Below are 25,750 nucleotides of genomic sequence, written 5' to 3'. Positions count from 1 at the left end.
GCTGGTCTCAAACTCCTGGGTTCAAGCAATCCTCCCACTTTGGCTCCCCAGAGTCCTGGGATTACAGGTGTGAGCCACTGCACCCAGCTATATATATAATTTTTTAAAACATATGCTTGGTCTGCATAATACAATGTCCAGACAAGCCCATTCACCAACTTCCAATCAGATTTCTGCCCCTAAACCCTCCTTATAGAGGTGAATGGATCTATCCCATTTGTGAAAATTTGAGCCACGTGTGGGAAATGGCTGTCCATTAGGCACAGTCACCAAGGGCCATGAAATAGGTCCCAGGGGGATGGGGCCATCCCTTTGGCTTCAGTGCACCATCACTCTCCCCAAATTCGCTCACTCATCCACACACACTCCCATCCTTTTACCAAGTACTCATCAAGCATCTGTTGTGTGTGGAGTACGAGGTGCAATGGAAAAAGCAGAGCTGATTTCGGTATTGCCCTGCCCTTTAGAAGCTCCCAGTCAAAGGAAGGAGACAGCAGATACAGGAAGACGTGTCTGTGAGAGGTGTGAGGATCAGATATAGGAAACATACACTTCAGGCAGAATAGTCAGGGCGTCTTTACAGACAAGACATGGCGTCTGCCCTGGGCTCTGAATGCTATACCCATTTGGACAATGGTAACTGAAGATGACAAGGAACTCCAGGTGGAGGAATAGTGTGGACAAAGGTCTAAGAGAAAGGAAACCACTGTATGGCCCCCAAACAGCAAGTTGCTTTCTGGGTTACGAACACCAGACACATCCCCGTTCATCTGATCTTCAAACATCCTTGTGAAGTCCACAAGGAAGGAGTAATGATTTTCATTTCACAAATAAGAAAACCAGGGTGCACAGAGGTTACATGCATTTCCCAAGGTTTCACAGCTCAGATGCAATGGAACCCAGACTCAAATTCAGGCTTGGACTCCCCAGATCCACATGGGGCTGAAAGGTTAAGACAAAGGTCAGATTGCAGAAGATCTTAAATAAAGACTAAGGAGGTGGCTATATTTGCTGTGTAGCCCCCGGGAGCCATAGAGGACTTTGAGCAGGGCTGGAAGATCCATCAGACAGCTGTGAGCAGAAAGAGGCTGGGGGTCAGCTATGAGGGTCCCTCAAAGGTTATTAGGGCCAAACTGGGCCAGGTGCCAGAGAAGGAGGAAAACACAAACGCAAGACAGGGGAGGAAGGCTCCTGTCACGCAGAAGGCAGCAAAGAGGCTCCAAGCACCATTGCACCTGTGATTCCACAGGGCTAATTCCTCCCAAATCCATCAGAGACTTCGGCATCAATGACAGCTCCAGTTTAGAGAGAGTACAGTGACTCAGGCACATCCTTATTTAGTCCTCATAACAACCTTGTGAATTACCCATTCTTATTATCGCCAATTTACAGACGGGCAAACTGAGGCACAGAGTAAAGTCAACAAGGCAGATATTGCCAAGGAACTTGACCGTGGCTACTCAGGGAGGAAATGGAAACTCGTGATCATTATTTCCAACTGCCCCCATTAGGCCTCACATGCCACTCAGATGGCCAGGGATGGGGGGCTACCTGTCATCCATCAGAGCACATCTGCCTAGCGACCCCAGGCCTATAAAACCCTCCCCAGTCTGGCCCAAAGTTATCTTTTTCCTTCGTTACTTCTCCCTGGGTCCCAGAGTGATCCCGCTGCCACAACCCAGCAAGGAGGAGGCCAGATATGGGCTGTGATACAGAGAGGGAGAGTCCCTGCGAACTGGAGAGCCATCCTGGGGCGTCATAGCAGGAGACCTCAAAGCTGGGCCAAGCTGAGTGGGATCAACATCAAAGCCAGTGGGGGGTGGCACAGCAACAAGGAACAGAAGCGAGCAGGGGCAGGGCTAGTCCCATAGGAACCCTGGGCAGGGGCCTCTCTGCAGGTCTAAGACACCTCAACCCGGGGCTCAAGGCAGAGACCTCCAGCCGCAGCTGTGCCAAGACCTCCTCCTGTCCCTGGGCCCCCATGCTAGGGGCTGGGGGGACAGTGAAATGCAGGCTGAGAAGTTGTCTGTGAGTAAATGAGAGGTTAAGCTCCCAGCCCAGCTGCCATGGCCTCTCCTCCCAGGAACCCGTTCAACCCACCGCTTCTTTCAGCAGCACGTTGGGACACTGTCACACCCACACCCTCTGGTATTGCTGCTTTCATCTTCCTATGCCAGTGTAGATCCCTCATAGCTTGGTCTGTCACACTCCTTGTGGCTCCTGGCATAGCACCATGCACATTGTAGGACTTCCAGAAATCCTTGAGACCCGCCTGACACACAGACACATCCTTTGTGTGGCCAGAGGTCCATGAAAGCATTCAGGAAGTCATTTCCTAAGAGGCAGGATGGTACACAGCATGGGAAGAGCACTGCCCAGGGAGCCCAAACCCAGAGTTCTAGCCTGGCTTTGCCACTGACTTCTTGAGCAACCCTAGACAGATCACATCACCTCAGTTTACCTACCTGTGGCCCTAAAGCAAAGCTAGCTCGTTCCTACAAAACTCGGACCTGCCAAGTCTAGGCACAAATTGTGCTTCTCCTTCCTTCACCTTGCCTCTTGAAAGAACTGAGTGTTGGGGTTCTCTCACCACCTCCTCTAAGAAGTCTTCCCTGACTACCTGCTAAAGTAGCCCCCTCCCATCTCCCTGGAAGTCTCAACCATGTCACTGATGTTTCCATCTGACCTTTTCCTGTTTGGATTTTTTTTTTCCCCATTTGCTTCTTAGCTGCCAGCCCTGATAGGATGTAAGTTTCAGGATAGCAAGGAGTCGGCCTGAACTGGCCTCTGCTGCTCCTTGCTCGTCTCCAGAGCCCAGGGTTGTGCCTGCGTGGGACAAAAGCCACCTTCTTAAGCACTCAGTACATGACAGTTATTCTAGTTATTCACTGTTTCCAATGAATAACTGTCATGTATTGAGTGCCTAAGAAAGTGGCTTTTGTTTGCCTATTGACTGTCTCCTGTGGTAAGTACCTCAGCTCCGTGGGAGTAGGGACCTTCTCTGTGTTGTGTCGCTGTACCCACTGCCAACCATAGGGTCTGGCATATAGGTTCTATTCAAAGGTATATATTAAATAAACTTAGTCAATATATTAAGTTGAATAAAGGGCTTTCCTCTCCTCAAGAACACTTTCAATTATTTGGCCCTTTCCTCTAGTTCTACATTTTGAAAGTTGTTCATCTACCAAGCCAAGGCACTTATAATGTATTAATTGCTTTCCTATTTTAAAAACTTAATTCTAACTTGGCCGGGCATGGTGGCTCATGCCTGTAATCCCAGCACTTTGGGAGTCCAAGGCAAGCAGATCACCTGAGGTCAGGAGTTCGAAACCAGCCTGGCCAACATGGCAAAACACTGTCTCTACTAAAAATACAAACATTAGCCCGGCATGGTAACGGTTGCCTGTAATCCCAACTACTCAGGAGGCTGAGGCAGAAGAATCACTTGAATCCAGGAGGTGGAGTTTGCAGTGAGCCAAGATCGTGCCATTGCACTCCAGCCTGGACAACAAGAATGAAACTCCATCTTAAAAAAAAAAGAAAAGAAAAGAAAAGAAACTTATTTCTAACTGCAGTCCTATCTTTCAGGCAGCTTCTGACCACCACAAGATATTTAGCATCACCGTTTCCAGCTGATGTCATTCCAGATTCCTGCAAAGGAAGGTGACATGTCAGCCCAAGTGATCTTGCTAGGAGTAACTATACAATCTCCATTAGATATTAAGAGATTGCAAAAATGCTCAGGGATCCACAGAACAATCTCAGCCAACCCTGGAGCCCCAGGATCCCTGGACTGGCTCATCCCCATTCCCGCCAGCAGTGCTCTATCTCCAGGGCCTGAGACAGTGCCTGTGACAGAGCGGGTACTCAAGTAATACTAATATTTGTTGAATGAATGAACAAATGAACCATGAGCACTTTTCTGTGTCATTAGACATTCTTCTTCAATAACCATGGTTATCCCTCATGCTGAGGAACTGCCAAGCCTTCAGCCCCATCCTTTCTCCCTGCTGCAGAACCCACAGGCAAGGCTCAGCACCAAGTCAAAGTAGGGAAGGAGAATAGGATAGCTTTTGGTACTGTCCAGTTGGTGTCTGGCCCCCAAAACATGGAGGACCAGAAAGCTGGTGGGGTGTAGAAGCTGCTCTGGGACTGTGTGAAGCAAGTTCAGATGCGTGAGCTACAGCATCACTGATGCCACGAAATTCTGGCCGTGCCCTTGGGATGATCACATTGCTGTTCCATGTCTCTCTTCTAGTTGTTGGTGCTAGCAGTCTGACTTCCTTGGCTTGCAGCAGCTTCACTTCAATCTCTGCTTCCACTTACACATGGCAGTCTCCCCTCTGTGTCACGTCTTCCACATTTCCCTCTTCTTAGCAGAACTCCAAGCATTAGATTAAGAGCCACCCTAATCCAGTATGACTTCATCTTAACTTGATTACATCTCCAAAGACCCTATTTCCAAATAAGGTCGCTCTCACAGGATCCAGTAGACATGAATTTAGGGGTGATACTTTTCAATTCAGTGTCTCCAGCCCCAGAGAGAGGATTAACCATGTTGGCACTTCAGCCTAAGGGGGAATCAGAATGGAGGTAGTGGTGAGGCTCTTCTCTACCAAGCGTGCTGTGAGCTTTGGCCTGGAATTCTAGAACTCAAGACCCTTGGAATAGAAAGGACAAGTTCCAGTCTATGGGAGACATCCTTCAGGCAGTCCAATCTGGCTTACCTAGGTGGTGATAAGATTTGGGCCATTATCATGGATTCTGAAGTTTTTTGCTTGAAGGATATTCAGAGGTTGCACCCACCATCTTCTCATCCTATAGTTGAAAACACTGAAGTCCAGGGAAATAACAGTATTTTCCTTAAGTTGCACATTTGGTGAGTGGCTGAGTCGTCAAGAGCCCAGCCTCTTCACTCTGTCCAGTGCCCTTCACATGTGGTCACTTAAATATTAATTCTAACAATAGTAGTGGCACTTATGGAATCAGGCACCTATGGAATCAGGCACCTATGGGATCAGGCACCTATGGAATCAGGCACCTATGGGATCAGGCACCTATGGGATCAGGCACCTATGGGATCAGGCACCTATGGGATCAGGCACCTATGGGATCAGTTTTCAGGGATCAGGGAGACTTAAATTCTTCCAAAATCCTCATGGGCCTCTCATCAAAGACACTTCAACTTTAATAATAATGTTATTATTTGATTACAGGTGTGTTTTCAACCCTATGAAAGTGTGAATAAAGGCATGTTTAGAAAACTTTGCAAATGTCTTTTTCATTGTAACATATGACCTAAGCTAATGCAATAGGCTTCATTTGCAAATGTAGCTTCACGACATGACACCTAGTTACCCACTTCCTTTCCAGCCAGCCTGCCCCCCAAACTCCTCCAGCATGGAATTCTAGAGTCTAAAAGAATAATGGCAATGCCACTGCTACCTCCTGAGTGCCTGGAATATGCCAGGCTCCATGCTAAGTGCTGTAGATGAATTATCTCATTTTTCCTTTCAACAGCCCTTTGAGGGAGGAACTTCTATTTTTTTTCTATCTGTCTAGCAGATGGGGAAACTGAGGCTGAGTTTGGCCCACAGGCATGTTTTTATTTTCTATCCGAATGTCTGTAGGTAGAGCAACCACTCTCTAGTTGTCAAAGGCTCCATCATCCCGTTTTTGTAACCACACTCACCTAAAAGAAAAGCTTTCTTTTAAACAGCTTTATTAAGATATAATTCACATCCCATACAAGTCACTCAAAGTGTATATAATGGAATGGTTTTGAGTATATTCACAGATATGTGCCACCATCACCACAGTCCATTTTCGAACATTTCCATCATCTCAAAAAGAAATCCCATACCCTTTAGCTGTTACTTCCCCGTCCTCCCATCCCCTACCAGCCCTAAGAAATCATGATTCTGCTTTTTGTCTCTGTAGATTTGCCTATTCTAGATATTTCATATAAATGAAATCATACAATAGATGGCCTTTTGTGTCTGGCTTCTTTCATTCAACATAATGTCTTCCACGTTCGTCTACATGGTACTGTGTATCAGCACTTCGTTTATTTTTATGGGTGAATAATATTCCATTGCATCGATAGACCACATTTTCTTTATCCATTCATCAGCCAATGGACATTGGGGAGATAATATTTTCTTGGTACTTTGTGCCAGTCCCTATTCTAAGTGCTTTATCTCATTTAATCCTCACAACAACCTTGTGAGGTAGGTGCTACTGTTACTCCTGTTTTACAGAGAAGGAAATAGGAGATGTTATCTAACTTGTCCAAAGTCACACATCTAGTGAAGATCTGGTTGGCCACTAAGTGAAATTCCCAGAGGCACACAGTCCTCTTTTGAGTTGTGTCTTAAGGGTAATGCATACCCACCTCAGCCTGCTTGTTTATCCATAAGTGGAATCAGAAATGGCACAGGGAGGGACGAGGCATGGTGGCTACCACCTGTAATCCCAGCACTTTGGGAGGTTGAGGCAGGTGGATGATCCGAGGTCAGGAGTTCGAGACCAGCCTGGCCAACATAGCAAAAACATGTCTCTGCTAAAAATACAAAAAAAAAAAAAAAAGCCAGTTGTGGTGATGGGTGCCTGTAATCCCCAGCTACTCAGGAGGCTGAGGCAGGAGAATCACTTGAACCCGGGAGGCGGAGCTTGCAGTGAGCCAAGATCGCGCCACTGAACTCCAGCCTGGGCGACAGAGTGAGACTACGTCTCAAAAAAAAAAAAAAAAGAAAAAGGTACACAGAGGACCTTCTCTTTTCATTACCTGCCCCCCAACTTCGCTCCTTCTCTGAACTGTCACCCAGTCAGGAATATTCTGGAAAACCACTTCTGTAATACAAGCATCTTCTTTCAACAAATGATGTTGGTCAACAAACCCCCTCAAGGGGCGGTATTTGGGCCCGTAAAATCCTCAGTATTTGGGACCTCACTAGTTCAATATTTGTGATCTTTTCAAGAAGTTAGGCTGGGCTAGAGTTTGATTCAGTTAGCAAAATTTTCTTCTTAGATAATGGAAATTCGTAGTATACACAGGATTGTAGAAGGCAGGTTTAAACAAAGTGTTTTCAAAATAGCAGAAGTACCAGGATCAACCCAAGAGCTGAGAGGCAAGTTGCACACAATTCTTGTCTATTCTTTAAGCAGGTTCCCTAAAGACCCCACAGGCAACCCTGCCAATGGGATAGTGAAAACGCTCTTCATACTGAATGTGCCATGACTGCCTCCCTTCCAAATATGTTGGATTTCAGACTCACCCTCTGATTCTCTGAACCTAAGTCCTGGTACTCAGTCTTATTCTTCTATGGAAAAGCTTGTCTCCACCAATCAGATATTCAACAGAACTAAGTAGTGAGCCACAAAATCCCCCTTGAGCCATGTCGGGCTGAGAAACATTGAAGATTAGGTCCTAGCAAGGGAGCAACAGGAAAGAGCTCTGGAGGGAACTTCTGAACTTGAAGCCTCCTTCTTCCTTTCACAAAATCCTGTTATTCTTTCCACAGAGAAATTCCGCCCAGCTGAAAAGTCTGAGGGCCGGGGTGACAGCCCCGCAGCCGAGACAAGCCCTCAATACCTTAAGCCTATTGAGTCCTGGTTGCCTTTGATCTAGGCATTTCCTGTGGTCCAGCCAGTGAGAGAATGAGGAGCGTCTACTGATGCCAGTATTTCCAAAATGAAAACTTCTACTTCTTTCTAGAATCTTAGACCCTGGATTGTAACAGATGATGGGCTCAGGCTGCCCCACTCCATCTTGGTTTGGGGTTAATTATTTTAAAGTCACAAAGATTTCAATCTTCTGCAGCCTTCAAAAGGATGCCTTTTATCCTGTCTGCAGAGCAGCTTCAGTGACGTTCTATTGCAGGGAGGGGGTGACAGCAGAGACCCAGCAAAATACAGAGGCTTCTGACCCACTGCACCCTGGCTTGGACTGGCCCCACTGGTGTGGATGCTGAAAACACTGGGCAGAGAAAGTCAGAGATCTGAGGCTGAGAACTGACCTTCTCTGACTGCTTTTGTAGCTGACTTCTTTCTGGGCCCCTGTTTCTCCCTCCACAAAATGAAACATTCAACTGAAAGGGACTGCAAACAGCTTTCAACTATTTTTGCTAATTCTGATCTATTGGTAGAGGCTGACTGGAGTTCTGTATTGAGGATTTTGAGGCTTAGTAGAAGACAGACCTGGGATCAATTAGCAATGTCTGCTGTGAGCAAGGGAAAGACAGCAGTGACACATTTACTTACCATATATTTGCCACTCCTGACATTGACATCCAAAATCTTCTTTGGGTCAGATCTTGTGTGCTTTTATGATTCCTTTCACCTGTACTGTTTTCTTTGCCCTTTGCAAGGACCTCTCTAAGGGGCTGTTACCACCTCCCCCAACCAGGAATTGACAGTGGTCTAGAGATGATTGCTTATAGGGTTGGGTCACCTAAGTTAGAGGCAACAAAGGCCAGAGGAGGCCAGAGCTCTCCTTGAGACTAGAGATAAGCCTAAAGGAGAGTGTTTCTCTAATCAACACTGAACTGAAACCTATAGGGATAAAGCACAGCCAATGCGGATAACCCCTTCCAAGGTTACCCACCACTAGATAAATGTAAGGCGTGGCCTCCATCTGTCTGCTGTAGGCACGGAGGACTGAGAAAGCAAAATTCCACTGGAAAAAGTGAAAAGAATTTTGAGCTGAGGCCTGCCGGGAATGGGGCCATCTCCCAGTCTATAAAGTGGTGATGGCGACAGTACCTCCCGCAAGGGTCCTTGTGATGATGTAATGAGATAATGCATTCAAAATGCTCAACACAGTGCCTGGCACCCAGTAATCAATGCCTAAGCAAAGCGATCCAGTAGTTCATGGTATTGTCCTCTGGGCTCACTCTTTGATGGCATTGGGCCTGAGGATATTAAATCTCTTCTGTAATTGGCCCTCCCATTGGCAGGGCGGGAGCTTGCTATCTCACCACTGAGGCCCCGCGTTCGCCAGTTCCAATAACACGATTAGTCATTTTTCATTCCTGAGATGTCTACCCATGGGTGGGTGCATGTGTGCATGTGTGAGTGTATATGTGCCTTTCAGAGAAGGGGAAAATCCATATTCTCTCTCTTCTGACCGAATTAATCAAATAAATCTTCTATAAGGAGCTGCTAAATGAATCACAGATGGCTCTGCCCTTTTACAGGTTGCAGAAAGCACCCGTTACAGTTCTTTTAATTTATCAGAGGAAAAAAGATGCCCTCGTGTGCCCCTTCCTTCTTGCAATAATAATCAGAACCAGTCTATTTTCCAAGGGTCCGAGACTCATTTTCAAAAAATGTGTATCAATAGATGTAACAGCGGGAAGATTATTTTGCCAAGTTCCAGCCTCCAGCATGGGGAAGGTGCCCTGGCTGGGGAGAGCGTTTATAAAACCACATTTAATAAAAGAGAGTGTTATATTAAGTATGTTTGCTAGTGTATTTAAGCATATGGTTTCCATATCAGGCATAAAGATGCCAAACACATGCTTTACCTTCTTCCTAACCTTTCCTAGAGACGTCCTTTCTAGGGGGTGGTGGGATGGGAGGAATTTTTGTGGATGCGAGTGTGTTGTTTTGTTTTGTATTTTTACAATTCTGGCTCACATGGAAAAGCACTGAGGAATGTTCAGAAAACATGTGAAGACTCTGCCTTTTCTACTTATGCAATTAGCCCAAGAAACTCGCCTTGCTGACTTTATTTAAGTGTCCCAACATCCTCCTTGAGCTCCCTTGCCAAGGCGCTAGGGTCTGGCTGATTTTAAAGTGTGAATCAATTTCAGCTGTAAAGAACTTGAGCTCCTGGATTTTAGACGTGAACCCTTTGGTAAAAACAAGAGCTCCAAGAATGGCTGCCCAGCTTTGTGTGCGCATGAGTCCCGGCTTGCAGCAACCCATCCAATGATTTTCTGCCCACAGATACCCTTTTTGTACCTGGGCTGAGCATTAGAGATTTTATCCTTTTTCCTGTAGGTCAGAGGCAACCGTCTATGGCCCTGGAGTCATGGGGTCCCTGGAAAGGCAGCTTGAATGGGTCTCCATGGCCCCCCACCATAAAACAATCCCCAAATTCTGAGATCATCCCGGAAGCCAAAATGCCAAACTAGGAAGGGGGTTGAGGAGGGGCCTCTGCAGGGAAGCCGCCCAGCCCACCCCCCACACCAGCAAGCAGATTTGCCTAGGCGAGTTATAAATCTACTGGTACCATTTCTTTTTCGTCACTTGCCTAATCCTGTGCCCTTCGTTTCATGTGCTGTAATTATTAACATCTGCTTTCTGAGCCTGGACCGCATGGAGTTTGCAAAGGCAGTTTTCAGTCCAGAACAATGGTGACAGCTGTTTCATTTAGCCTCAGGCCAGCACTTCCTGTTCAGTCTACATCTGCCCTCCTGTGTCCAATTTCTGCTTCAGGGTTTTGTGTTTTGTTTTCTATTTTTTTCCCCTTCATCTGACCTTGCTATATGTTTAAGAAGAATTTCTAACTTAGCACTGCAGCTAGGATTTCTAGCACATATGCTTATTACATTGGCGACAGCCAGAGAGACACAGGAGAAAGCCCAGATTGTCTCCAGCAACCAACACTGTGGAGGGCAGGGACAGAAGGGAGGGCTGGCTGGGGACCCGGGAACCAGGCTTGAAGGAAATTCTTGGGGCTTGGAGGTGGGGACTTGTGTGACCTCTCTAGAACTTAGACACAGGAAAGACGGGCCCAGCTCATCTGTGCCCAGGCCCGGGGGGGGCTTATTTGGCAAGGGGTCACCCAGACATCCCATGGAGGAAGCCCGTGTGTGTGGGTGGCCACCAACATGCAAGGGCCCCGCTTCTTTGGAAGTCAAGCAAGTTGCAGAGACCCAGATTCACTTTATCCCATGGAGTCACCAGCGTGCTATCAAAATCCCTTTTAATTTGCACAGGGAGATGCACAGAACGGGAAAAGGAAATGCTGTGGGTAGGAAAGTAAAGGACTTCAGCTTTAAATAATCTGCCCAGACCCCTTCCGCATACCTGGCTGTGTGTGACCAAAGAGAAAGGAGACTGCAGCCCACTCCTGCGCCCCCATCCACCCCACCCATCCTAACTCCATCCAATCCAGGCTCGGGCTCCCCAGCTCGGCTGGCATACAGATGTCCAGTTATTAGCCGAGACCCCACCACAAGCGCCAGGTTACAGACCTCAAGATTTGTGAAAGCTGCCTTCAGGCATTGCTGGATATTTCTTGCCAAATAGGGCAAAAACCAATCTCTGCACGGAAAACAACTTTCAGGAAGGTGTAAGTGTCCCGCGAATGTGCTGAGCAGAGCTTGGGAATCAGGGAGGGAGCCGTGAGTACTCAAATCAGGACACGTGGAGTCTGCATCTGTGCCTTCTGCTGGATCTGGGGGTGTCAGGATTGGCAGAGGCTCTGGAGATCCACTGCCCCACTTCTTTCGTTTTCTTAACAGGTGACGAAACTGAGCATCAGCGAGAGGAAGTGACTATTCGTCAGCTGTGACTGGGTCTAGCTTGATTTTATCCAGAGAGAAACACAGAAAGGTCAATCTGTGTGAGTTCTAGGATCGTGAGGTGTTTTTAGCATCTCAATATGAAGTGTCTCCTTCAGTCCTAGGCCCTGTCCACCCTTCTAAGTGACTCACATTAAAATAACTCAAGACCTCACTCCCAGATGGAAAGAGTGAGGCAAGTCGGGGGGACCTCGGCGGCAGCCATCAGTGCTGAGGCCCATGCCAAACCCATGGCTCCTGGCCGCCGGAAGACTGCTGGACCCAGCTCCCCATGGCTCCCGGCCGCCGGAGGACTGCTGGACCCACCAGCTCCCCATGGCTCCCGGCCGCCGGAGGACTGCTGGACCCACCAGCTCCCCATGGCTCCCGGCCGCCAGAGGACTGCTGGACCCACCAGCTCCCCATGGCTCCCAGCCGCCGGAGGACTGCTGAACCCACCAGCTCCCAAGAGCAGAGTCAGTGCTGACCAGACACCACCCGAGGTTCTGGGTGGACAGAGGAGGGCCCATGTCCTCCAGAGGGTAGGCAGACAGAAAGGAGAGAGGCCGCTGCCAGGGATTGGGGTGCAGAGCCGGGAAAGCCAAAACCCGAGGGCACTCACCATTCCTGCACCTTGATTTGAGCCTGAAGTGGCCACGAGGCCTGACCCAGGCTGGCAGAGGCATCACAGGGCCGTTCCCTAAACTCCAGAAGCACAGCCGGGGCCTGCGCCCCTCCACCTGCTGGGAGCCTGCTCCAGCCCCTGGGCTCCTCCCAGCCTGACCGTCCAGGCCCCTGGCCCTGCCCCCACCCCCTACCCCTGGCCGCCCCCTCCACTCTTCCTTCCTTTTCTCACTCACTCTTTTTCTTCTTAAAGTTAATTGCAACTTTTTTCTCAGGGCCTTGATCTGGATAAGCCACATCTCATTAGAAAAAGATTTAGCTGGAGCCAAAGCAGGCTAGAGAAGGAATCCCTAATCAACAGAGAAAAGATTTGGGTGTAATTGCTCTCTCCCGCCATTCTCGCCCCCTCCCTCCTCCAATCTTTTTCTGCTCAGTAATCTGAAAAGAAAGTCGCAGTCTAATGTCTTGGTGTTCAAGTATCTACCTCTGCATTGAACCAATTGAAGCGCTTTGGGCTTTTGAAGGGGGGTCTGTATGGAGAGCATTGGCTGTTGGGGTACATGGGGGTAAAATATTTTGGTTGTTGGGGACTGTGTATGATGCACGTTGGTTGAAGGAGTAAAGCTGTTTGGGTGTGCATGTGGGTGTGTGTGTGAAGTGCTTTGGGCGTTGGGGCATGTGAGTGTGTGTGTGGACCCTTTGGTTGGGGTGCGTATGTGTGTAAAGCTCTGTGCGTGTGTATATTAAGTACTTTGCTTATTGGGCAGATGCGTGAAGCGCTTCTGATCTCTGGGTTGCATGTGTGAAGTACTTTGGTCATTGGGTGCATGTGTGTAAAGGCTGTTGTGGTGTGTGGAGTGCTTGGTTGTCGGGGTGGGCATTGTGTGTTTGTGGGTGTAAAGGGCTTTTGGGGTTGGATGCGGATAGGTGAAGTGGCTCATTTGTTAGTATGTGGGTATGAAGTGGTTTGGTTGGTGAGGGGTGCATGTGTAGTCCTTAGGTTGTGTAAGTGTGTGTGTGCATGCGTGCGTGCATGTGTGAGAGGGAAGCGCTGTGTTTGCTGGGTGTATACGTGTTACATGCCTGAGTAGCTGCTTTCCTTTTACCCCAGTTAAACCCCGACAGATGCTTAAATGGTGATACATGGAAAATGAATTTCGGAGCAAACCATCTTCCCAGGCAGGGACCCTGGATCCTCTAACACCCAGCAATGAAATGGTACAGCATTTTCAGGCTCTCTCTTCAGAACTGGGAAATTTTTTACAATGATCATTTATCATTGGTGGGGGTGGGGGGGATATTTGAATTAGTTTTTTTTTTAATTGAAAAAAATAATTCATGTTCACAATGAAAAAAAAAAGCAGGAATACATACTCCTGGTAAAATGGGAATATTACAAGGGGCTAGAGAATGAAAAGTCAAGCTCTCTCGCACTGCTGTCTCCGGCTCCCCTCCCCAGTCACCCATTACCAGTAACTTTTGTGCCATCCCAAACACAGGCCACGTGTCTATGTTCCATGTTGGCCTATATTATACACTTTGCTTTTTTCACTTCAGAGTACATCTCAGAGATTGTTCTCTGTCAGCATAGATTTTATTAATATTGTATTTTTTAACTATAAAATTAATTGATTGGGGAAAATAAGATGCCTCTATTCTGGACAAGCCAAAGTACTAGAAACCATGTCTCTCCCTGTAAAATATAATCATGGTACACTGGTCTGATGCTGAGTCTCCTGTTTATTGCCTCATTTATTCCTCAGAAAACCCCAAGAAGGAGTTACCACCCCACTCATAGAGGAAGACACCAATGCAGAGAGAGGTTGGATCACTCACCAAAGCCACACAGGACGTGGCAGAGCTGGAATGTGAACCCAGGTAGGCTGAATGCAGAGCTCTGGCCCTCAACCTCTGCCTTCCAGAAAAAATAAAAAGGAAGGAACTGTCTGGGAGCTGGAGTGAGGGGAGAGTTAGAGGGGTCTCTACCACCCCTGGACCCGCTAGAGAGCCTAGAGCCCTGTGTCTGAGCTACCCCACCTGCATTTGTCACTCTCCACGAGCCACAGTGACCACTGCTGTCAGGAGAACCCAAGCAGACGCTGGCTGCCATCTCCCAGCCCAGGCCCCTGAGGGTGAAGCGTGGCTTGAGCCTTTTCATGTTTCTCTGAGCACGGCCCATGCACAATTGCACCCCTTCTACCTGCTTATTATCAAATATAAGTCGCGGTCACGGAGGTGGGGCACTCCTGTAATGAGGGTGCTTCCGTTGAGGCCAGAGAGTTGAGCTGGGCGCGGCGAGGTGGGGCTCTAAGCTGGCAAGCAAAGACAACATTCCACAGACCAGATCCCTGAGCCCCAGGGTGCCACGATACCAAGCCCATCCCGAGGGAGGATGTGATCCCTCCACCTCCCGCATCACCCCACCATCCTCTGCAGTCCTCTCTCTTAATGTATCTTAGTCTGCTGTGCAGTTTTTAAGAACACTTCCACCACATCGAGGACAAAATGGACATGAACATTTGCAGAGAATGGGAAAGACCTGTTTGTGGTGTTGGAGGAAACCTATCTCGGAAGGGAAGGTTTTCAAAGACAGCCCAGAGGCCTGCTGACGACAGGGGAGTACTGGGGACTTGTTAGGCCAGGAAGGCGGCCATCTCTGTTCTGTTAGGGTCCCAAATGATGACCATCTACAGACAAGGTGTAGATACAAAGATCCTCCTAAAGCGCAGAGCCATGTGCTCAAAATGCTATGGAGGGGGAAAACAGTCCTGTCCCACACAGCAGCCCCTTGCCACGTGACCAGTCCAAATTGAGATGTGCTGTAAGTGCAAAACACACACCCCATCTTGAAGACTTCATGTGAAAATGAAACGAAGTATCGCATTAACAATTGGATATTGACTAGACGTTGAAATGATGGTATTTGGAAGCTACTGCATTCAATGAAACAATTTATGAACATTAATCATGGTGTGTGCTTTGGTTCCCCCTTTACTTTTTTTTTTTTTTTTTTTTGATGTGGCTATTAGAAAATTTAAAATTACATATGTGGCTATCATTACATTTGTACGGGGCAGCACTAGTTTAGAATCTAGCCTTTCATGAATATATATTGCTACCCCCATTTTACCAATGAACAAACCAGCTCAGAGTTGAGTGGCTTGACCAAAGTCACCAGCTAATAGCCACAGAAGCCAGAATTCACATTATGAGAGGCCAGTGATTCCAGCTGGACAGTCTACTAGTTGATAAAACTCCTAAAATAAGAGAGGTGGTGTTATTTTCACAAGCTCTTATGCAAAAGTGTTCAGTGCCAGCAAGGACTGAAGCAAATGTGGAATCTGAGGAAAGCAAACTAAAAGCTTGCGATTGGCCGGGCACGGTGACTCACACCTGTAATCCCAGCACTTTGGGAGGTCGAGGTGAGAAGATCACTTGAGCTCAGGAGTTCGAGATCAGCCTGTGCAACATAGCAATACAACATGATGACGCATGTGCCGGTAGTTCCAGCTACTGGGGATGGGGAGTGCTGAGGAGGAAGGATTGCTTGAGTTCAAGAGTTCGAGGCTGCAGTGAACTATGGTCACATCACTGCACTCCAGCCCGGTCTCTAAATAAACAAGCAAACAAATAAATAATAAAGGCCTGTGCTTGACCTCCTGACATTGGTTGGGAATGTTAAAGGCACTGGGTTGCTCTTCCTGCACAGGGACTGGGCAGGCTTCTGTGTAAACTTAGCCAGTCCCTTCCCCTCTTTGGGCCTCAGCTTACCCATCTGTCAACACTGAGTGGTGGAGTAGATGTTCTCTGAGGTCTATCAGGACACCTTGGTACATCTCAGCGGATTCCTCCCCTGCAGGGGTGAGGGTGAAATCCGAAGCACCAAACTGGGTCCGTGGGCTAGTGACAACCTCTCTCGTGTCATCTGTGAGTTGGGGATGAGAAGAGGGTGAACTTCAGAGGTTGGCACTGACAATGAATAAGATAGTGCAGGTAAACATCTCCAGCACATGCCTGGTACACAGGCAGCGCTCAATGGATGCTAGCTCTTGTAATCACTGTGATAGTTACTAGGTTGATCAGCTGACATGGATTTTTTCTGGGCTTGTAGACTCAGATTATCATGCAGTTTCTGCCTGGGAGCCTCCCACTAAACGGATACACTCAAATGCTGAATTTGCTGGAAGGCAGGTTCACCTTGCACTTGGCTTTCAAAGGGTTCCTTACTACTGCAACTCAATTCCATGACTGGATGGATAACAGAAGCACCTGGGAGGAGGGCAGCTTGGCAGAGGCCCACAGGGAGATTCAAGGTTTCATAACAAAGCATCTTCTGGTGTGTTAACAGTAAGATTAGGCCAGGTGTGGTGGCTCACGCCTGTAATCCCAGCACTTTGGGAGGCCAAGGCGGGTGGATCACCTGAGGTCAGGAGTTTGAGACGAGCCTGGCCAACCTGGTGAAACCCCCTCTCTACTAAAAATACAAAAAAATTAGCTGGGCATGGTGGCGGGCGCCTATAATTCCAACTACTCGGGAGGCAGAGTCAGGAGAATCCCTTGAACCCGGGAGGCGGAGGTTGCATGAGCCGAGATCACACCGCTGCACTCCAGCCTGGGCAACAGGAGCAAAACTCCGTCTCAAAAAATAATAATAATAATAAGACTAGAAATGTCCACGGCACCGGCGGTGTGTTAGGGGCTCACCTTTTTCCCTGAGTAGTTGTCCAATGTCACTTTTCCATCTACAGGAGTGATGCCAATCCGTGGCCACAGGCTTTCTTCTGCCCCTTTTCCCCACCGTGGGAGGACTCTGACTTTCTTTCATCTCAACAGCTGTTTACATTTTTTTACCCCTGAATTGTGGGTAAACAGCCTCCTGTATTAGATAAAGGCTTTATCAACTCACTGGCTCAACCCCTCCACACAACCTCCAGTGCAAGTCTGCGTCGGGAGTAAGCCAAACTTGATGACTCTCCTGGCTCCTTATTTTGCACTTAATTGGAAGAACCTTGAGTTCAAAGTGTGGGCGCCCAGCCGTCTCTGGCGTGCGTCGGCTGCCACCTGCTGGGAAATCCTGGTATGGCGTGGTCTCCTCGGCCGACAGGCTCGCTCGCTGGGGGAAGAGGTTCATTCACTCAGCCAACAGGTTTTCTGGAGCAGGAACTATGTGTCAGCCAGAGTCCTAGGCACTTGGAATGATTCAGTGAACAAAACAGAGACCCGTATACCTGATTTTCTGGAGCTTGTCATTTTTCAGAGGGTGACAGGCAATAGACAATATCACAAATACATGATACCATATGTTAGGAAGTGATCAATATGTGGGAAGATTTTTTTTTTTAAGTAGAACGTGTAAGGGGGGTTGAAGTGCTCAATGGAGGAAGGTGAGTTGTAAAGAGTTTTCAGGGTCAGCCTCATTGAGAAGGCTGAAGCTTTTTGAACAAAAGCTTGAAGGAAATGAGGGAAATTTCCGTGGAGGAAGAGTGAGGCTGTCTGGGGAGATGAGAGTGCAAAGGCCCTGGGGTAGGAATGTGCTCGTGTCATTCAGAGAATACCAAGGAAGCCTGTGGTGCTGGAGAGAGTGGGCCACAGAAGAAAGGTCACGGTAGCGATCAGAAAGAGGGGAGGCCAGAAGGTGCAGGGTCTCGTGGGCCACGTTTAAGGGCCATGACTGTATTAGTCAGCTTGGTCTGCCATAACAAAATACCAGCTACTGCTGTAACATTTAGTTCCTCCATAAAAGAAAACCTGGTGGGCGTGTTGGCTCACACCTGTAATCCCCTTTGGAAGGCCAAGGCAGGTGGATCACTTGAGCTTAGGAGTTCGATACCAGCCTGGCCAACATGGTAAAACCCTATCTCTATCAAAAAAAAAAGAAAAAAAAAAAGAAATATGACAAAATAATATAACTTCCATTGACTTTTTTTTTTTTTGACATATAATTTCATTTACTAGATACATGAACCAATCCTAAAATATGTGTTTTGCCCCTGTATTACAGATAGGTAAACTGAGGTTGAGTTATTGTATCACATGGGAAGCTGATAATTGAAACTAAGTCTGTCTAAATGTGAAGTCTTAGCTCATTTTGTTAAGTCACCCCTACCTCCCTAAGGTATGTGTATTCCTGTCTGGATTTGATTTGCTAATATTTTGTTGAGGATTTTTGCATCTAAGTTCATGAGAGATGCTGGTCTGTGATTTTCTTTTCTTGTAAAATCTTTATCTGGCTTTGGAATCAAGGTTAAACCAGCTTCATAAAATGAATTGGGAAGTATTCCCTTCTCTTCTAGTTTCTGAATAACATGGTGTAAAATTCCTGTTTTTTTTTTTTTTTTTTAAGAATTCTCCAGAAAAACCATCTCTGAAGCTTTTTAAATTACAAAGTCCATTTCTTTCATAGTTTTTGAGCTATTCAGATTGTCTGTTTCATCTGGGTTGGGTTTTGATAGGTTGCAGTATTTACAGAATTGGTTCATTCCTTTTAAGTTGTTGAATTTATGAGCATAAAGTTGTTCAAAGCATCTGCTCATCATATTTTTAGCAACTACAGGATTTGTAGTGATATCCTCTGTCTCAACTCTGAGATTGTGGTAATATGTCTTCTCTCTTTTTATTTTTGTCAGTCTTTCTAGAGATGTATCAATTTTATTGGTTTTTTTGAAGAACAATCTTTTTGTTTTATTGATTTTTCTCTATTATTTTCCTATTTTCAATTTATTTCTGCTCCTATTTTTATTTCCTTTCTTCTGCTTGCTTTGGGTGTAATTTTCTTCTTATTTTTCTAGTTTTATGAAGTGAGAACTTCGATTATTGATTTCAGATGTTTCCTCTTCTAATGTTAGCATCTAGTGTTATAAATTTTCCTCTCAGCACTGCTTTAGCTGCATCTCAGAGTTCTATGTGTTTTTAATTCCCTTTGAGACTCCTTCTTTGACCCATGAATTATTTAGAAGTATGCCATTTAACTTCCAAGTGTTTGAAGATTTTCCCATGGTCTTTCTGCCCTCTGAATTTTAGTAACTGTCTCTGATATTATTTCATTTCCATGAGAACAGGACATTATTTATTCTACCGCTACATCACTGATGATGGGAACAGAACAATAGTATGCTCTCAATAAATAAGGATGAATGAATGATTGAAATAATTTAAAAATCAAAACACGAAAAACTGAAGCTTAAAAAGGAAGAGGAGGTCATCAGAAAGTTGATGGTGATTATAAGTGGGTGGGAAAATATGGTTACCTTTTATTTTCTTTTTATTTTATATTTTCCAAATTCTCTGCAATGAGCATGTCCTGCTTTTACCATCAGGAAAAGGAATTATAACAGTGGAAGTTGCCATTGCTGATTGTTTTCACCCTCTCCCTGGCAGGTCATATCAGAATGTGAGTTGCTAAAAAATACTGAAGATGACAGGACCTCAAAGGGCCCTTAAGAAGGTCCCAGAGCTGAATTGACCCAGACCCCTCAGAAGACAGGGAAGGACCTTGCTAGTCACCCAACTTTTGTAGGCTTGTAAGATTACTGCGACAATAACTTTCTCAATGAGATCATGCACCTTTTCAGTCACAAGATCATTTTCATGTTTCTCCTCTAGGCACACAAAAGTCCTTAGAGATCTCATGAATTAGTGTTTATCCCAGGATATCTGGCTTGGCATTGTAAATAAAACGTCCATCTGCCTAAGTCCAGCCATCAAAATTACTCTGACAATTTACTCTGAGAAGCAGTATTAGCATTTGTTTTCAGGGTTCATGATGGGCAAAAGATTACTTAAAAATAGGAGGGAACAGAGAAGAGAGATCGTAGTTTTTTGGTCTTGTTTGTTTTTTAAAAAAAAATATTGCCATCTCTTACATCTTTAGTCTCAGTCTCTTCATGACTTTTCAAGGCAATTTCTTTGGGAAGCCAAGTGGCTGAGACAATTTGATGATAACTCAACCAACCTGCATCACTACCTAAACAGTTTTTAGGTATAGACAGTTTCTAAAGATGAGTGAACATGCTTTTCCACTTTTGAAAATACTCCTGAAAACTTGGTTTCAATTTTTTCAACAAAGTGATTGCCCAGATCTGAAAATGTTTTTTCACCCTTTTCTGCTTTTGAGGTGAGGTGATTTCCTGCAAGGTCCAGGGATTTTGGAGGGCTCAGGATAAGGCAATTTTATGAACCGATGCCTGGGGGTAGTGCAGAATGCCATGAATGGGGATGTCCCACAAAAGGCAGGGAAGTGGATGTGGCAGCAGCTATGTCCTCTTTGGAGCTGAGCCACAGAGGGCATCAGGATCAGTGAGCAGATCTTTATCAGTCTGTCCGAATCTTAAAGAATAGCCAAGGACATGAGAATCTGGAAAACAATAACATAATCAAATTGGGGGAGAATTTGATTCTCCCCCAATGAAGAATCCACATCCCAGGCACAATTCATGTCAAACAACATAGGCTATGCTGAAACCAGCCAGAAATGGGGTCTTGTAATATAAACTAGTCTGTGTCTTACAAATCATTTGATTTCTATAATTCCTGGACACTTGATTGGCTAATTTTTTTCTGTTGCTGAGTTGACTGATCTGAATTCCTATGTCAAAAGGCATAGATTTTTTTATTCATTTAATTTGTATTGACACCCACTGTTCCATTTAATTCAAAATTATTCATTCCTCCATGGACCCCTGGTAGAGACCAACCTCAGCCACTTTGGGAGACTGCTCACCAAATGTCTCTAGTTCCCTGCTTTCTGAGCGTGTGAGGCTTCTCCTTCCCTGACTGTGACAGTTAGGCATGGCCACAAGCCCACTTTGGCCCGTGAAATGTGTACAGAAGGGACACATTGGGCCAGTGAGTAATTCACTCCATACTCTGTCTTCTGTTGTAATTGGGGATGTGTGTGTTGAGAAGACACCATCGGGGGTCCCAAACTAACTATGACACGCACACCACTCCATGTTGACCTGCAGTGGACAGGTAATGTGAACAAAAGAAAATATTTATTGTATAATGCTGCTGAGATCAGGTGGTTGTTACCTGCAACGTCACCTGCCCTCTCCTCGCTGATGCGCAAGCACACACACACGCACTTGTCCATATGTTTTGTATATACGTTGTGCTGCTTGGGAAGGAGGTACTCTCTCTTTGCCACAACTCTCCCAACTGAGAATTCTCTTTTGTCCTGCCATGGGATTCCTGTGGCTAATTCACTGGATTTATTCATTTCTTGGTTGGTTTTCCATGTAAAAAGCCAAAGGAGACTTGGAACATATGTACCCCAGGGCAGTGGGTAAATCCAAGAGAGATGCAATCTCTGTCTCTAAGGGCTTACAAACTGGCTTGGCAGAAGACAGATCCAGGCAATATATAATAATGAAAACCACAAACGGGTGCTCCAGAGCAAAATGACAAGATGCTTGCATGGCAGCAGTTTTAAGAAGGAATGCATCAGGCGGGGTGCAGAGGGAATGTAAGAGCAGCTCTGGTCCCAGGTGACTCCTCTCAGCCTCTCCAGATCCACCCTTTGCCCCTCTCCACGCTGCTCTCTACCCCACGAGACTGACCTGTCTGTCCTATAGTAATAGACTGCTCCCGCTCTGGCTCTGGGCTGGGTCTGGTCAATGGGGTCTCTGATAGACTAGAAGGAAGTCGGTCAGTGAAGTTGGCATATTTATTCCTCTGTCTCTGTTCTCACAGGGTCATCTCAGGCTGGCTGCATGCCTCAGCTGAAGATCCCAGCTCCTGTCAATGCCACCTCTCCGCTTGACTGTCTCCTTCCAGACTCGGTAACTCTCTCCTGTCGGCACTTTAGGCCCAGGGGTGGTAAGAGCCCTGCACTGAGATCCCAGCTCCAGGATATCGCACCAGCCCTTTCAGTTTCCCTATACCCTGCCCACACCTTAGTCAAGGCAGGTGTGGGCAGGATACACATTTTTTTTTAAGGGACTCCTTAAAGCATCCTAATTTGAGTGTGCTTCTGTTTCCTGATAGTCCCTGACCACTAGATCTCGCTTTAGGGAGCCAGCAGTAAAAAGGAAATGAATGCTTTTTCTAATTATAGGGTCAGTTGGTAAAAGAGGCGGAAAGCTTTTAAAAATGATTCACTCTTCATTAAGAAACGAGTTATTAAATGCCTTTGCTTCTCCCCAGCCAAAGTGAAAGATTCTTCTCTAGAGTTTTAAAAAACGTTGGAGGCCAAGTATTGGCCTCTTTGCACCTGTGATGAGCAAATGGGCTGTCCTGGAGCCTTTGTTTCCCAAAGTCCTTCACCAATACTGAGGCACAGAGGCCAGCCAGGATGTCACTTCACCACCAAGGAGCTCCCCCAATCCCCCCTTATCTGGCAAAGTTGACACCAGAATTCCAACCACTGTTTTTAACTTGAGCCCGAGAGCAGAACCTAATTTCCAGACGCTCAAGGAAAATTGTAACCCTTCTTTGGCGTTTCCGTATTTAGCACGGAGCTGCTGGAGAAGGAGGCGCTCTCTCTTTGCCATAACTCTTCCAACTAGGGGTTCTCTTTTTTCCTGCAGTGGGATTCCTGTGGCTAATTCACTGGATTTAGTCATTTCTTGGTTTTCCACGTGCAAAGTCAAAGGACACTTGGGTCTGGAGGTACTCTAGGCCCTGTCCTCTGTTCCCAATTCCCAGGGACCCTCAGGCCTTAGCTGTCTCCAACTCTGGAGAGGTGCAGCCGGGAAGAGGCTGGTACCTGGAGCCCCAGCGTTTCCCAAAGCAGCTAGAAGACACGAACACATGATTACAGCTGCTGGGACTGGATCCGGGGGGCGGGTCAGCTCAGGCATGCCAGGATATAAAGAGAGAGGAAGTGCAGACGGCAATTTGGAAGATTTAGGAGTTCTTGGGCTGTCATCGGGTTTTATGTGTTGTCATTGACATATGTTTGTCTTCTCTCCAGAGCAGGTACGAGCTGGGAAGAATGCAGGCAGGGCATGCCCGTGTGCCAGCCCTGCACAGCTGGAGAGATGAGGCAAGACGTGGAGGAGAAGCCGGGGATTGTCTGGAAGTCTAAGGGTGTTGTTTGCCCCTTGGGCTCCAGAAGATGCATGCCAGGACCTGGGGTGGCACCACCAGGAAGCAACAGAGAGGAGATAAAACTCACAGCAGACAGATTTGCCTTAACAACAACTGTCTTGAATTAAAACACGCTTTTCAAGAAAACAAATATCAGTTCAATCAGCAAATAGCAGAGAAGTTTCTCATCATAAAGGCAAAGAAGGGCCCAGTTGCTGACCAGTGTAAGAGCTTCAGAAGAGGAGAGGGGAGATGAGATGGCCAGGAGCAAGAGCACCATACATCCCTGGACAACCTCATTCTAATGGGTCAGGAACTGGGACGTGCATTTTGGAGTGCAGGAGAAGTGGCAACTCACAAATGCTAGATTTTCTTCTAGAGATGACCAAGCTGTAGTTCTCAAAGCAGTGGCACTAGGACAGAAAACTCTCACACTTTGACATGCACACACAGCCCCTGGGGATCTCGTTAACATGTAGATTCTGATTCCGTAGGTCGGGCTGAAATTCTGCATTTCCAACAAGCTCCAAGATGAGGTCCATTTTGCTGGTCCATGGATCACACTTAGGATAAGTAGCAAGGCATAGGAGGATACTGACTTTCCTCAGTGATGCTTGTGCTTCCCTCCAAACTAAAATAAAACAAAAGCAGATATCAATGGCCCAATTTAACAGCCTGAGAATTTTGGTGATAATGACCCAAGCCCTGGCCTGGTGACCAGGTGGCTGCTCAGGGAGCTCCATCTCCAAATTCCTTCCCTTCCTGCCTCCCCTCCAAGAGTGAGTAATGTGCCAGAGTTCACTGGGGTCTGCTGTTCCCAGGGAAAGGTGGCCCAGTCACCAAGTGCAAGTGTATAGAATGGCTCACCTGTGCAAAGCTATCAGCCCTGGACCTATGGGCCTAGAAACATGACTTGCCACTCACTATCATTCATTCATTTTTGCAACAAACGCTTCCTGAGCACATGCTGTCCACCAGGCCCTGAGCTCATCTCTGGGGATACAGGATGGACAGCAGATTGTGCTCCCAGTCAGCCTGCTGGAGCACATATGAAAAGCAATATGGATGTTTTGATTTATTATCATATTGATCATTATAATGGTAGCTTATACTTTCGGAAGGCCTGCCGTCCATTAGCCATTGTGCTAAGCACATGATATGGGTAATCTCATCAATCCTCACAACAACCTATGTGGCAGCTACTATTATTAAACCCACTTCAAAGAGGAGGGAACTGAACCTCAGAGAGGGTAAGTAACTTGCACAAGGACACCAGCTAGTCCGAGGAGAGGAACTAGGAGGAATGGCCAGGCAGGCTGTCAGCCTCTGTCCCCACGTGCTCCGTCTGAGTGTCTGCTGGTGGGCACATTCCCTCCCTGGAGGGAGAGCTCCTGGGAGCTGATGGCAGCACTGAGTGAGTCTGGAATGTGATGGGAGTGCATTAGATGACGTGGGTGATCTGATGAGTACAGAGGTGTCACATTGCAATGACTTCATGCATATATCTCGCCTGAATGGAGAGAGATTCAGCAGAGGTCAGGAGCATGAGTTTCTGGCCCAGTGTCCCCCTCTTTCCCCTGCAGAAAGCCAGGGACACACTGCTTGGCTTTGCTACACCTTGCTAGGCAAAGGCAGTATGTTCTCCCTCTCCTTGGCCTCCCTGGCTGTCCGCACATCCACACCCACTCACACACACATGCACATGATCATACACATTACCCAAGCCCACATGCCCACAGACATGCTCACACTCATACTCACATGCATACACTGCCATGCACAACACACATACATACATTCACACACACTCGCCCACGCGCGCGCGCACACACACACACACACACACTCTTCTGATGGCCAGTCTTTTGGGGGTATGTTGACACTGCGAAACAGGTGAAACAAAGTCTTTGCCAATCCCTGCTTTGGGCCTATTATGCTTGTTTTATAGTTTAACTCTCAAAAGACAACTTTATTTTCCAGAATCTTTCAGGTTCCCAGCCACGTGCAGTGGCTCACACCTGTAATCCCAGTACTTTGGGAGGCCAAGGTGGGCAGATCGCCTGAGGTCAGAAGTTTGAGACCAGCCTGGCTAACATGGCGAAACCCAGTCTCTACTAAAAATACAAAAATTAGCCAGGCGTGGTGGCACACACATGTAATCCCAGCTACTCAGGAGGCTGAGGCAGGAGAATCGCTTGAACCCAGGAGGCGGAGTTTGCAGTGAGCCAAGATCGTGCCACTGCACTCCAGCCTGAGCAACAGAGGAAGACTCCATCTCAAAAAACAAAAACAAAATCATTCAGGTTCCCTAGGGGCCCCTCACTGTGTCCTGGACTCCATTCCACTTTTAGAGTCCCAAACAGCTTGTATGGCCACTTCCCTTGACACCCAAACCAGATAGGAGTCTTAAATGGCACAGAGTCTTGATGGTTCCTTTAAAAGGAAATCCACTCTCAGTGGGAAGTTGGATAACTTCGCATCCGGATTTCATCCTTCTTGGGCTTTGGTGGCTGCTGTTTGTTTTTTTGTGCAGGAGAATCTCTCCTAGCCAACGTCGATTTCACTAACACAGTGGTTAACCTTTG

General features: G+C 46.8%; 1 long non-coding RNA gene across 1 annotated transcript in view; it reads left to right on the top strand.

Moving 5' to 3' along the window:
• Window positions 1–25,302, top strand: part of LOC112631639 — a 53,484-nt gene extending 28,182 nt beyond the window's left edge. Inside the window, exons 2-4 of the long non-coding RNA XR_003121168.1 lie at window positions 13,901–14,015; window positions 21,828–21,916; window positions 23,050–25,302. This is a non-coding gene — a long non-coding RNA (uncharacterized LOC112631639). The remainder of the gene's footprint in view (window positions 1–13,900; window positions 14,016–21,827; window positions 21,917–23,049) is intronic.
• The last annotated feature ends 448 nt before the right edge of the window (window positions 25,303–25,750 follow it).

Source organism: Theropithecus gelada, chromosome 9 (genome assembly GCF_003255815.1).
Source record: "Theropithecus gelada isolate Dixy chromosome 9, Tgel_1.0, whole genome shotgun sequence".
NCBI classification, from domain to species: domain Eukaryota; kingdom Metazoa; phylum Chordata; class Mammalia; order Primates; family Cercopithecidae; genus Theropithecus; species Theropithecus gelada.
This window is presented reverse-complemented; position numbering and strand designations above follow the sequence as displayed.